The sequence below is a fragment of the Phyllobates terribilis genome, unplaced genomic scaffold, assembly GCF_046119375.1.
Source record: "Phyllobates terribilis strain yellow unplaced genomic scaffold, ASM4611937v1 Scaffold_125__1_contigs__length_5108534, whole genome shotgun sequence".
In the NCBI taxonomy this organism is placed as follows: Eukaryota; Metazoa; Chordata; class Amphibia; order Anura; family Dendrobatidae; genus Phyllobates; species Phyllobates terribilis.
The window spans coordinates 4,055,936-4,069,283 of record NW_027362885.1 but is presented as its reverse complement, the minus strand read 5'-3'; the positions used below and the strand labels follow the sequence as shown (position 1 = coordinate 4,069,283).

Below are 13,348 nucleotides of genomic sequence, written 5' to 3'. Positions count from 1 at the left end.
CTCCATACAGTATTATGGACACCACATGGTCCTCCATATAGTATTATGTGCAGCACATGGTCCTGCATCCAGTACTATGGGCACCATATATTGCTCCATACAGAATAATGGACCGCATATAATGCTCCATACAGTATGATCCCCATATATTGCTCCATTCAGTATAATGGACCCCATATATTGCTCCATAAAGTAAAATGAGTCCCATATATTGCTCCATACATAATGGGTACCATATAATGCTCCATACAGAATAATGGAGCCCAAATATTGCTCCATACAGTATAGGCCCCATATATTGCTCCACACAGTATGGGCCCTTTATATTGCTCCATAAATAGTGGGCCCAATATATTGCTCCATAAAGAATAGGCCCCATATAATGCTCCATAGATAATGGGCCCTATATAATACTCCATACATAATGGGCCCCATATATTGTTCAATAGATAATGAGCCCCATATAATACTCCTTACATAAAAAAAAAAAATCAAATACTCACCGCTCCTTGCTGGAAGCAGGCCTGTCTCATCAGCGTCTTCCGACTCTCTGCACTGGGACTGCTCAGCAGAGGGCGCTCTGTAGTGACGTCATCGCGCCCTCTGCCCTGAGATGTCACAGAGTAAGAAGACGCAGAAGACAGAGGAGCAGCAGAGGAACAGGGAGAGGTAAGTATTGCAAACAGTTTAAAGCACTGGGGAAGGCCCAGTGCAAGTGCCCATTCGCTGGCATCAGGCCCCGCCGACTCATGGGCCCCATAGTGCGCTGGTGTTCCAGAGGGTGAGTGGGCCCCCTGCTCGCTCAGGGCCCAGGCTCTTGCCCGGGTGGTGATGCCGGCCCTGGGTACAACACATACGGCACCCGTTTTTAACTGATCTGCTGCAATGATTATGTAGGAAACTGTATTCATTTACAATCATCCACAGAGTGAGAGAAAACAGCTACAACATTACTGAATAAACAGAAACCCTGCAAGTATAAGAAAATGATTTTATTAAAAATATTTTGCATATCAATCCAGTTTGAAAAAAAATAACTTATTAAGTATTTTTTGCAACGTAGCAGTCCACATCTGACAGACTCCTGTAACTCTGGACACAGTATAATAGTGTGGCCGCTGTTCTCTAGCAGGACCCTCTAATGATAGAAGCAGGACGGCATACTGGATCTCGCACAACGCTACCTGCATGCCATCTGATTTGCTAAGTGCTCCAGCCGTATAAAGATCACTATGTATACAATATACTCCGAAAAGATGTCAGGGATTACTGTGAAGTAAAAATATTGTGGCCCCCATTGAGCAGGAATGATTAGAGATGGACAAGCTCCAGTTGGCAGACAGTCAGTGATGGCGGAGAGCTGATCATCTTTACTCGCTGCTCATTAGGAAAGTGGTCGCTTTCTGAAACCATTTGACTCTGAACTCGGCGTCAGACGGCATTATGTAAGAGGCCAAGGTCTGAGTGGTTTTTGTGTCCGTTTGTCCTTCCTCTGTTCTTTCTGCCAAAAGATCCTCACCCATAACCTAAGGATTAAAATAAAGTTGAATTGTTACTAATATTATTTTTGTAAATTTAGCGCATGAATTGAATTTCATAAATTAAAAGAAAACTTTCCCTCCGATGTCCACAAAACTGAGCGCCACTACATAAGCCACAAATAGTCTCCCCTCTCTCTCCCAGTCTGTGCAGCGTACGGGAACCATTTAAATGGGTGCAGGGCCGATTTTAGATAAAGTGGGGCCCTGGGGAAAAGTTTAAAGTGGGGTTCCAAATGCTGACATACAGCACCGCACAAACATTTAGCTTGTATTTACATGCGCTGAGATCAAGCCGCTAAACGAGCGCAATCCACAATACTGAAGCCGTTCGACGCTTGTTTCCCGACCTCTTTACACCAGCTGAGGAAGAATGATGGATACAGAGCAATCACTAATAGATCAATCTGTCCCCATACAGCATCATGTTATCAGCAGCACATCTGCAGGTTACACCGGCCGATGTGCTGCTGAGAACAAGGATTTTTGTTCTGGCATAAACAATCCAATTACTCGATGAATAGGCAGCATTTTGCGTGTTTAGTATAATACATGCCATAGTCCTCCATATTTTATAATGTGCCCCACAGCCCCCAATATTGTATAATGAGGCCCATAGTCCTCCATATAGTATAATACACTCCCGATAGCCCTCCATATAGTATAATGCACTCCCCATAGCCCTCCATATTGTATAATGTGCCCCACAGCCCCCCATATTGTATAATGAGGCCCATAGTCCTCCAAATAGTATAATACACTCCCGATAGCCCTCCATATAGTATAATGCACTCCCCATAACCCTCTATATAGTATAATATACTCCCCATAGTCCTCCATATTGTATAATGTGCCCCACAGTCCTCCATATTGTATAATGTGGCCCATATTCCTCCAAATAGTATAATACACTCCCCATATCTCTCTATATAGTATAATGCACCTCATAGTTCTCCATATAGTATAATGCACCTCATAGTCCTCCATATACACTGTGTTCCAAATTATTATGCAAATAATATTTTCTCAGATTTTCCCAAATTACCTATATGAATTGCAGTCATTGTAATTTTCCAGTCAAATAACTATTAGAGTACAATTGAAAGGTTTTTGTACAAACTGCCTATAACAGTATATTTTGAAAAAAATAAAACACTCAAACTGCACTCAAAATGCATGTTCCAAATTATTATGCACAGCAGAGTTTTCAACCTTTTCATTTTAATAAAGAACAAAAAAATGGTCATTTTTGAAATTATAAGCATTAGCAGGTTATTACAAACTGAAATCAAACAGTTTTCAACTCAAAACTTTATTCTAGGTGATGTAATATTTGCACATAGGACCCCTTGTTCGAAAGGAGCTTCTGAACTCTCTCATTCATTGAATAAGTTTGTCCCGTTTTATACCCACAGCAGCCAGAGATGCAGATGTGTTATGTGCAGCATGAGATGGGGCATTATCATGCATGAAAATGATCTTGCTGCGGAATGCACGGTTCTTCTTCTTGAACCATGGCAGGAAGTACTGTTTGAGAAACTCAACATACATTATGGAGTTCATCTTTACCCCTTCAGGGATCCTAAAAGGGCCGACAATCTCTCTCCCCATGATTCCAGCACAAAACATTACTCCGTCTCCTCCTTGTTGGCGCCGTAGCCGTGTTTGCATGGGGTGTCCATCAACCAGCCATCCTCCATTCCATCCATCTGGACCATCGAGATCATTTCATGCATGATAATGCCCCGTCTCATGCTGCACATAACACATCTGCATCTCTGGCTGCTGTGGGCATAAAACGGGACAAACTTATGGTGTGGCCCCCATGCTCCCCTGACCTCAACCCCATTGAAAACCTCTGGAGCATCATCAAAAGGAGTGTCTATGATGGCGGGAGGCAGTTCACATCTAAGCAACAGTTCTGGGAGGGTATTCTGTCCTCATGCAAGACAATTGAAGCAGAAACCATCCAAAACCTGACAAATTCAATGAATGAGAGAGTTCAGAAGCTCCTTTCGAACAAGGGGTCCTATGTGCAAATGTAACATCACCTAGAATAAAGTTTTGAGTTGAAAACTGTTTGATTTCAGTTTGTAATAACCTGCTAATGCTTATAATTTCAAAAATGACCATTTTTTTGTTCTTTATTAAAATGAAAAGGTTGAAAACTCTGCTGTGCATAATAATTTGGAACATGCATTTCGAGTGCAGTTTGAGTGTTTTATTTTTTTAAAAATATACTGTTATCATAGGCAGTTTGTACAAAAACCTTTCAATTGTACTCTAATAGTTATTTGACTGGAAAATTACAATGACTGCCATTCATATAGGCAATTTGGGAAAATCTGAGAAAATTATTATTTGCATAATAATTTGGAACACAGTGTAGTATAATGCACCTCATAGCCCTCCATATAGTATAATGCACCTCATAGCCCTCCATATAGTATAATGCACTCCCCAAAGTCTTCAATATTGTATAATGTGCCCCACAGAGCTCCATATTGTATAATGTGACCCATATTCCTCCAAATAGTATAATACAATCCCCGTAGCCCTCCACATAGTATAATGCACCTCATAGTCCTCCATATAGTATAATGAACCTCATAGTCCGCCATATAGTACAATACTCTACCCATAGCCCTCCATATAGTATAATGCACTCCCCATAGCCCTCCATATAGTATAATGCACTCCCCATAGCCCTCCATATAGTAAAATGCACTTCATAGTCCTCCATATAGTATAATACACTCCCTATACCCCTCTAAATAGTATAATGCACTCCCCAAAGTCCTCCATATAGTATAATATACGGCCCATAGTCCTCCATATAGTATAATGCACTCCCAATAGTCCTCCATATAGTATAATGTGGCCCACAGCCCTCCATATTGTATGATGTGGCCCATATTCCTCAATATAGTATAATACATTCCCCATAGTCCTCCATATAGTATAATACACTTCCCATAGCCCTGTGTATAGTATAATACACTGCCCCACAGCCCTCCATATAGTATAATACACTGCCCCATAGCCCTCCCTATAGTATAATGCACTCCCCATAGCCCTCCCTTTAGTATAATGCACTCTCCATAGTCCTTCATAGTGTATAATGCACTCCCCATAGTCCTTCATATAGTATAATGCATTCTCCTCAGTCCTTAATAGAGTATAATGCAGCCTCCCTATAGTATAATGCAGCCAAACGTATAGTACATATAATATAATGCAACCCATAGTCCTCGATAAAGTATAATTCGGCCCCAACCATAGAGTATAATGCAGCCCCCCAGTTCTGCAGTATTATGGTCACCACGTATAAAAAACAAATACATACAATACTCACCTCTCCTCGTTCTCCAGCTGCTCCATGCTCTGCAGAGCGTCTCAGCAGCTCCACTCTGCAGGCACAGTCATTCCCCCGCTACCGATACAGTTCAATGCGCGATGCGGGGGGACGAACTCACGGGCCCTATAGCGGCACGCCACGGGCTGGAGGCCCCAGGCAGATGCCTAGTCTGCCTGCCCTTACGCTGGCCCTGAATGGGTGTCTCATGCTGGGGACGTGTTTTTCTGCTTTTTTTCTTGCCATAGTACAAATTCTATTCAGTAGGACTATCAGCTGTGTATCCACCAGACTTCTGCACAACACAACTGATGGTCCCAACCCCATTTATAAGGCAAGAAATCCCACTTATTAAACCTGACAGGGCACACCTGTGAAGTGAAAACCATTTCCGGTGACTACCTCTTGAAGCTCATCAAGAGAATGCCAAGAGTGTGCAAAGCAGTCATCAAAGCAAAAGGTGGCTACTTTGAAGAACCTATAATATAAGACATATTTTCAGTTGTTTCACACTTTTTTGTTAAGTATATAATTCCACATGTGTTAATTCATAGTTTTGATGCCATCAGTGTGAATGTACAATTTTCATAGTCATTGAAAATACAGAAAAATCTTTAAATGAGAAGGTGTGTCCAAACTTTTGGTCTGTTACTGTATATATCCAGGATGTGTGATCAAGGGGTGCCATACATACCAGAATGGGGGATCAAGGGGTGTCATGCATACCAGGATGGGTGATCAAGGGATGCCATGCATACCAGGATGGGGGATCAAGGGGTGCCATGCATACCAGGATGGGGGATCAAGGGGTGCCATGAAAACTAGGATGGGGATCAGGGGGTGCCATGCATACCAGGATGGTAGATCAAAGGGGTGCCATGAATACCAGGATGGGGGATCAATGGGTGCCATGCATTCCAGGATGGGGATGAGGGCCACGTATACCAAGATGGGATGGGGGCCATACATACCAGGATGGAGGATATTAACAGAATTAGGGGACATTACCCCAATACCAATGTCAGCAGCAGACTCCTATTAGACAAAGATAGCACAAGTATACACAAAATGCAGTTTTTAAAAGGAAGGTTTTTATGATTAAGGGAAAAGGAAACCCAAACCTACAGGGCCCTGTGTGAAAAAAGTGATGCCCCTCCCTCCTTAAAACATAAATTAACTGTGATTTGTCACATCTTTGGGAAGCTGAGTTCAATTTCCGTAGCCCCACACAGCCCTGTTTACTGCCACACGTGTTCTCAATCAAGAAATCACTTAAATAGGACATGCCTGACAAAGTGAAGTAGAACAAAAGATCCTCTAAAGCTAGAGATCATGCTGCGATCCAAAGAAATTCAGGACCAAATGAGAAACAAAGTAATTGAGATCTATCAGTCTGGAAAAAGTTCTAAAGCCATTTCTAAAGATTTGGGACTCCAGCGAACCACAGTGGGAGTCATTATCCACAATAGGCGAAAATATGGAACAATGGTGAACTTTCCTAGGCGTGGCCGGCTGATCAAAATTACCCCAAGAGCACAGCAGCGACTCATCCAAGAGGTCACAAAAGACCCCACAACAACATCCAGAGAACTGCAGGTCTCACTTGCCTCAGTTAAGGACAGTGTTCATGACTACACCATAAGAAAGAGACTGGGCAAAAATGACACGCATAGCAGAGTTCGAAGATGAAAACCACTGCTGAGCAATAAGAACAAAGGCTTATGTCAGTTTTGGCAGAAAACATCTTGATGATCGCCAAGACTTTTGGGAGAATACTCTGTGGACTGACAAGACAAAAGTTGAACTTTTTGGAAGGTGTATGTCCCATTACATCTGGCGTAGAAGTAACACTGCATTTCAAAAAAGGAACATCATACCAACCGTAAAATATGGTGGCAGTAGCGTGATTGTCTGGGACTGTTATGCTGCTTCAGGACCTGGAAGACTTGCTGTGGTAAATGGAACCATGAATTCTGCTGGTTAACCAAAAAATCCTGAAAGAGAATGTCTGGCCATCTGTTCATGACCTCAAGCTGAAGTGCACTTGGGTTATGCAGCAGGACAATGATCCAAAACACAGGAGTAAGTCCACCTCTGAATGGCTTAAGGAAAACAAAATTAAGACTTTGCAGTGGTTTAGTCAAAGTCCTGACCTTAAGAAAGCGGTTCATGCTCGGAAACCCTCCAATGTGGCTAAATTACAACAATTTTGCAAAGATGAGTGGGCAAAAATTCCTCCAGAGTGTTGTAAAAGATTCATTGCCAATTATCCCAAACACTTGATTGTAGTTGTTGTTGCTGAGGGTGCTTCAACCAGTTATTAGGTTTAGAGGGCAATCACTTTTTCACACAGGGCCCTGTAGGTTTGGATTTCTTTTTCCCTTAATAATTAGGATCTTCATTTAAAAACTGCATTTTGTGTTTACTTGTGTTATCTTTGTCTAATATTAAAATTTGTTTTGAGATCTGAAATATTTAAGTATGACAAGCATGCAAAAGAATGAGAAATCAGGAAGGGGCAAATAACTTTTCACACATACACATATACATATATATATATTCATCCCACAATGTCACATTCACCGCAGGAGAGAGGGATTGGTAAGATGGGACAACCATTACAAACCAGCCACCTGATCAGACGTTATTGAACACCTTTCCAGAAGCTTTAATCAATCTTATCTACTGTTATTTCCTGAAGAGAGGAAACAAATGTCCTAAAAATAAAAAAATATAAAAATGAAAGTTAAAAAAAAATAAAATAATAATAATAATAATAGGCTCACCTCCACTATGAGCATTTTTTGCTCTTCTAATAATCCAAGCTTTCCTAATTGTTCTTCTATTTGCTCCTGCATCTTCATATTCCTCTCCAGCACAAATGATGCATGCTGGGGCTGTAAGAGCTGTAATAGAGGCCTAGAACAACCATCAGAGGTCAGGCCGATCTGGTTACAGCAAGAACACAGATACACGCTGTATAAGACAATGGTATGGAAACAAGATTTTAAAAGGAGTTATCAAACACTTTTATACTCCACTGGATAGGTCATTAATATAAGATAGGTGGGGGTCCAACCATCGGCCCCCCGATGATCAGCCGCCATCACCTCTGGCAAGCTGCAGGCAATGTTCAAAGTGGAACAAAACTGCTCCGTACACTGCGGCCGCTGCCGGGTGCAGACCAGCTATTGAGGAGTACCGGAGGTGATCTGCAGCACCAGGCAGTGGCCACTGGGGTGCGCTCTGTGCACAAGTTACATCCGGCCGTTGCCAGAGCTATAAACAACTTATTGGTGGGGAGCCAAGAGTCGGACCTACAACCATCTGATATAGACGACCTATTTTATGCATAAATCATCTGCATTAAAGTATTAGAGAACGTCTTTAAGAGCCCTGCATTTTCAGAGCCAAACTTCAGTCAACATCTAATAACCAATTACAATGTCTTTCTTAGGACTCGTTCACACGAATGTATTTTCAGTAGGAAAGTTGTCTGTGGAACAAATGGACAGCACTCAGACCAATGCTATTCAATGGGAAAGTGCAGAGGAGGAATTTTTTTTTTTGTCACTGATCGAATCTGTGTGTGAGCAAAAAATAAAGAAAGAAAATGGCAGCATGTACTCGTTTCATCCGTCAGACAAGATTCACCCATTCAAGTCTATGGGTACAGAAAAAAATCTGCTTTATACAGATACATTGCAATCCTGTAGCCCTGGAAACTGTAAATGGTTAAAAAGCCAGATTAGATCTGGACTGCACATGGATGACAAGTGAGAAAAGAATGATATTTTATCTGCTTGTGTGAACAGGCCCTTAGAGGTCTCGACAAGACGGAGGAGCTGATCCAGAGTGTCCAGGTAAAGCTAGCAGTCCAGGTAATGGCGGATACGGAGGCAACCATCCACATCGTGCTCCATGCCCTTCTCATCTGACGTCCGTGACAGTGATGCTCAGTGTAAAGCCTGAGCTCAGGAGATGTGGGCTCGGACCCTGTTCAGACACACTGGAACTGATCAATCTCCATTCAACATTATGAACATAAAACTGGAGCACTGGCCCCACTCAAATATATTGTATTATGGTCAAATCATTCCCTTTAGGAGCTGAGTGCTGTGTAATAGAGGAGGATAAGGCCCCCCGTATACAGCAATCTATTATCTGATAGGCGAGAGGGAAGAGACGTCATCTCCTCCTTTCTGATAATGTCCCCTGTATCCTGGTGACAGTGATTGTGCCATCCCAGCAGGTGACACTAGAGCCGCTCCCCGCTCTTAGGCTATGTGCCCATGAAAACGCTTGGAAAACCGTCTGCCATGCAAAGCAATGTGAATTTGGATGTGCTGTGCACATGATGCGCTAATTAGCGCGCCGAATTCACATTGCGTTGCAAAACGCAGCATGACCATTTCTACCGCGATTACGCCGCAAATTCGCGGCCATTGAAAAGCAGCAACCCCGCAGGTATATGTGGATTTTTCTGCGTTTCAATTAAATTCAATGGCCGAGAATTTGCAGCGTAATCGGGGTGCGTGTGTTACCCAGGATGAAGAAGAGACTACAACTCCTCTTCATCCCGGCTACCAAGCGGTGAAAAAAAGAAATAAATAAGTTAAAAATAAAAAACCCTGTATACTCACCTCTCCGGTCTGCTCCCGGCGGCGATCCTCTCTCCTCGCCGTCCAGCGGTGTACTTGCAGGACCTGCGGTGAGGTCATCTAGTCAGCTGATGGTCACGTGACCGCTGACGTCAGAGGTCAGGTGATGGTCGCGTGACCATCAACTGACTAAATGACGTCACCGCAGATCCTACCAGTATACCGCGGGACGCTGAAGAGAGAGAACGCCGCCGGGAGGAGACTGGAGAGGTGAGTATACAGGTTTTTTTTTTTTTTTTTTAACTTTTTAATTCTTTTTTTTTTTTTACTATAGATGCAGCATTTAAAGCATCTAAGTTGGTCACACAATATAAATCCATGCCGGTTGCATGGATTTATATTGTGTGACCAACTTGTCAAGCACTTTTCCAAGTTATGCTCAAAATCACTTGGAAAAGTGCTTGAAAAAACGCTGAAAAAATGCTGAAAAAACACTTCTCTCTGGTAGAAAAAATGCATGTAAATCTGCCAGAGAGAGGCAAAAACGCTCTGCATCAAATCTGCTACGTGGGCACATAGCCTTAGCGTGTATGTGCTGTACTTATCATTCAGGACTGTGCAAAGACCTGCCTGTGACCAAAAGAACAACAAGGCTGTGTGCACACGCTGCAGATTTGGTGCGTTCTTCAATGGAACAGGCTGCCACGAGAGGTGGTGAATTCTCCTTCAATGGAAGTCTTCAAACAGAGGCTGGACAGACATTTGTCTGAGATGGTTTAGTGAATCCTGCATTGAGCAGGGGTTGGACACTAGGACCCTGGAGGTTCCTCCAATTCTAATGTTCTAGGATTCTGTTTATAAACACCAGCTGCAATCTTCCATGGAGAAGTAACTGTGGTTTCAGGAGAACTTGCAGCAGAAGGTCTGTGCCTTCCGCTAGCTCCTCCCCCTTCCGCTAGCTCCTCCCCTTCCTTCTTTAAAGAGTATTAATAGCACTAACTGTCATCTATCTCACTAATAGGAAAGTTTGTCTTCACTGAATACAGATTTTACAGATGTTACCGCGAATTGAGACTGAAAGATCAATCCAGCAGGAAAAAGAAGACTTCTCTGATAAGATTATAAAATTACTTATTTTCATGTGTAATATTAATTTACAAAACAAAAATTAAAACAACGGTTATTCTTTAACTAATAAAGCACTTAGCACAGGGATTCATTAAGACTGGCCATATTCAAGCTGCTCTTGATGAGGGAGCGTGCTGGAGTCAGACGGTCCAGATTTATTAAGTGGCGCATGAATTATGCGCTTCTGACAAGTGGTGCGTGCACCCTGCCACAAATCTTACTCCAGTCACGGACTGAAGTAAGATTTCGGGTGTAAGGGAAGCCACAGTTCGCTATGAATTTGACAAGCTGTGGTGCCACACTTCCATCCTGCCCCAACTCTGCCCATTTTGGTGAAGCTGGGCAAAACTGACGTGAAAACACCAAACGTCACAACATTTTTGATCAACTCAACAATGCACAAAAATTGTGACTTTTCAAAGTGATTTACACCAGAATTCTGGCATAATTGCATTGATCAATCAGGACTATAGTGTCCTAAGTTTTTATACTTCATTAAAACATCCTCCTCCTCCCAAGAGGTGGTCCTAGGTACTGACCCTCGCAGTGTTCGGTCACTTCTGCTGCAGGACTGCTCGTCCGGCTTCTCGATACAGATGAGATCCTCTATATACCTTGCCCTAATGAAGCCGGCACAGGACCACGTCCACAGCTGCCCCCTGTGTGTGGGGGCCGTCCACTTCTATTACAGGGTCCTAGTACGGAGTGATCAGCTCTGGATACAGTGGGGTGGTCTGTTCTGGCAATGTCATGTATACATTGCTGGGGGGCTCCCAGTGATGTCTGAGCACATAAGCTGAATCTATGGCAGTTATGTGATGGATCCTCGCAGTCAGTGATGGAGGAAAAGCCTCATGGAAGATTCAGCCGGACAAATCCACAACTGTGGACTGAATGGAGGCAGAGAAATCAGTGGCTGCAAACAAGACATTTCTTCTTGTAGATTCCCCGGATGATTGGGAATAGTTGCTTGAAGATGTAAGACCCCGGTCAGGTGGTCGCTGTTATTAACTCCTTTTGCCTAAAAAAAATACAAATAAAATCTGCAGTCACTTTTGATAATTTTTTGTCACAGCTTCGAGCCTTAGTCTTTCTTCTCTAATTCTATCCAGTAATGGAGATTACAATGATCGCATACACGGCACCATCTAGAGCCCACAATACATTTATATGGAAAGGAGTTATAGAACATCAGAAAATGTCTGTTTTGTCACAGAAACAATCACATTAAATAGGATCTGTCACTTGTCATAAATCTGTGACATTTATTTGGTGTAAATGCCGCTGTTCTTCTGAATCTGGGATTGGTTTTATTCCCTTTTCCATCGGCCACTCCACTCCTCTTACTTATATATTAATCTTCTCCCTTTAGCTAAGTGGTAGTGATACAAAACTCCTCTACATGGGAGGCTTTTTAACCCCTTAATCACCGGAGCATTTTCCATTTTTCCATTTTCATTTTTTGCTCCCCTTCTTCCCAGACCCATAGCCTTTTTATTTTTAGTTCAATATTGCCATGTGAGGGCTTATTTTTTGCGGGACAAGTTGTACTTTTAAACGCCATCACTGGTTTTACCATATCATGTACTGGAGAACGGGGAAAAAAATTCCAAGCGTGGTGAAATTGCAACAAAAAATGCAATTCCACGGTTGTTTCTTTTGTACCACGTTCACTGAATGCTATAACTGACCTGCAATTATGATTCTCCAGGTCATTACGAGTTTGTAGACACCAAACATGTATAGGTTCTTTTTTATTTAAGTGGTGAAAAAAAAATCCAAAGTTTGCTAAAAATGGCGCCATTTTCCGAGACCCGTACAGTCTCCATTTTTCGGGATCTGGGGCCAAGTGAGGGCTTATTTTTTGCGTGTCGAGCTGATCGCCCGTTATTTCATTTTATTTCAATGTTGTGACGACCAAAAAACATTATTCTGGCGTCTAGAATTTTCTCGTTACGCCGTTTACCGATCGGATTAATTCTTTTTTTTATATTGATAGAATGGGTGATTCTGAACGCAGCAATACCAAATATGTGTTTTTTCTTTATTATTATTTTATTTTGAATGGGGCGAAAGGGGGCGATTTAAACTTTTATATATTGTTTTACCTTTTTCATATTTTTAAAAACATTTTTTTTCCACTTTCCGCATGCTTCAATAGTCTCCACAGGAGACCAGAAGCTGCAGATACCTGATCGGCTCGGCATCAGAAAGGCGATGAGCAGATTGCCTCTATGTAGCAGAAATGCTCATGTGCTATGAGCGCCAACCACTAGGTGGCGCTCATAGCAAGCAAGACATGACAACCACAGGGGTCTGCTGCAGACCCCGGGTTGCCATGCCCACGCATCGGTAACCCGCGATCACGTGACAGGTCACCGATGGGCGGGGCTAATGCCGCTGGCCAGTAAGGGGTTAAAGACCACTCCGAGTTGGCTAAAAAGACTACTTTACACAAGGCGTAAAGTGCCATATTTTCTAAACGAAGGGGCACAGGAAAGAAAAACAAAATGAAGCAGATTCATGAGAACGGAAAAAATTACACATTTATGTCAAGTGACAGCTTCTCTACAAAGGAAGTTGTTCAACAGAAAAAGTTGTCTTAATGTACTTAAAATAAAAACTGATGAAACTTCCTGTAACACGGCTGGGTGTGGACCCACTGCTCCTGGGGCCGGGCTTACCCTGGAGTGGCGTGACTAAGCAACTAACTGGTTTTTACTAGA

The 13,348-nt window shown here is 42.6% G+C and overlaps 2 long non-coding RNA genes across 3 annotated transcripts in view; both read left to right on the top strand.

Moving 5' to 3' along the window:
* Positions 1–13,348, top strand: part of LOC141203882 (uncharacterized) — a 314,099-nt gene that overhangs the window by 114,487 nt on the left and 186,264 nt on the right. The window lies entirely within an intron of this gene.
* Positions 1–13,348, top strand: part of LOC141203880 (uncharacterized) — an 81,092-nt gene that overhangs the window by 8,862 nt on the left and 58,882 nt on the right. Inside the window, exon 3 of one of the 2 annotated variants that reach the window (XR_012274897.1) lies at positions 8,351–8,505. The exons of the other annotated variant lie outside the window; for it this stretch is intronic. This is a non-coding gene — a long non-coding RNA (uncharacterized lncRNA). Of the gene's footprint in view, positions 1–8,350; positions 8,506–13,348 lie in introns of those variants that run through there. 2 annotated transcript variants of the gene reach the window in all.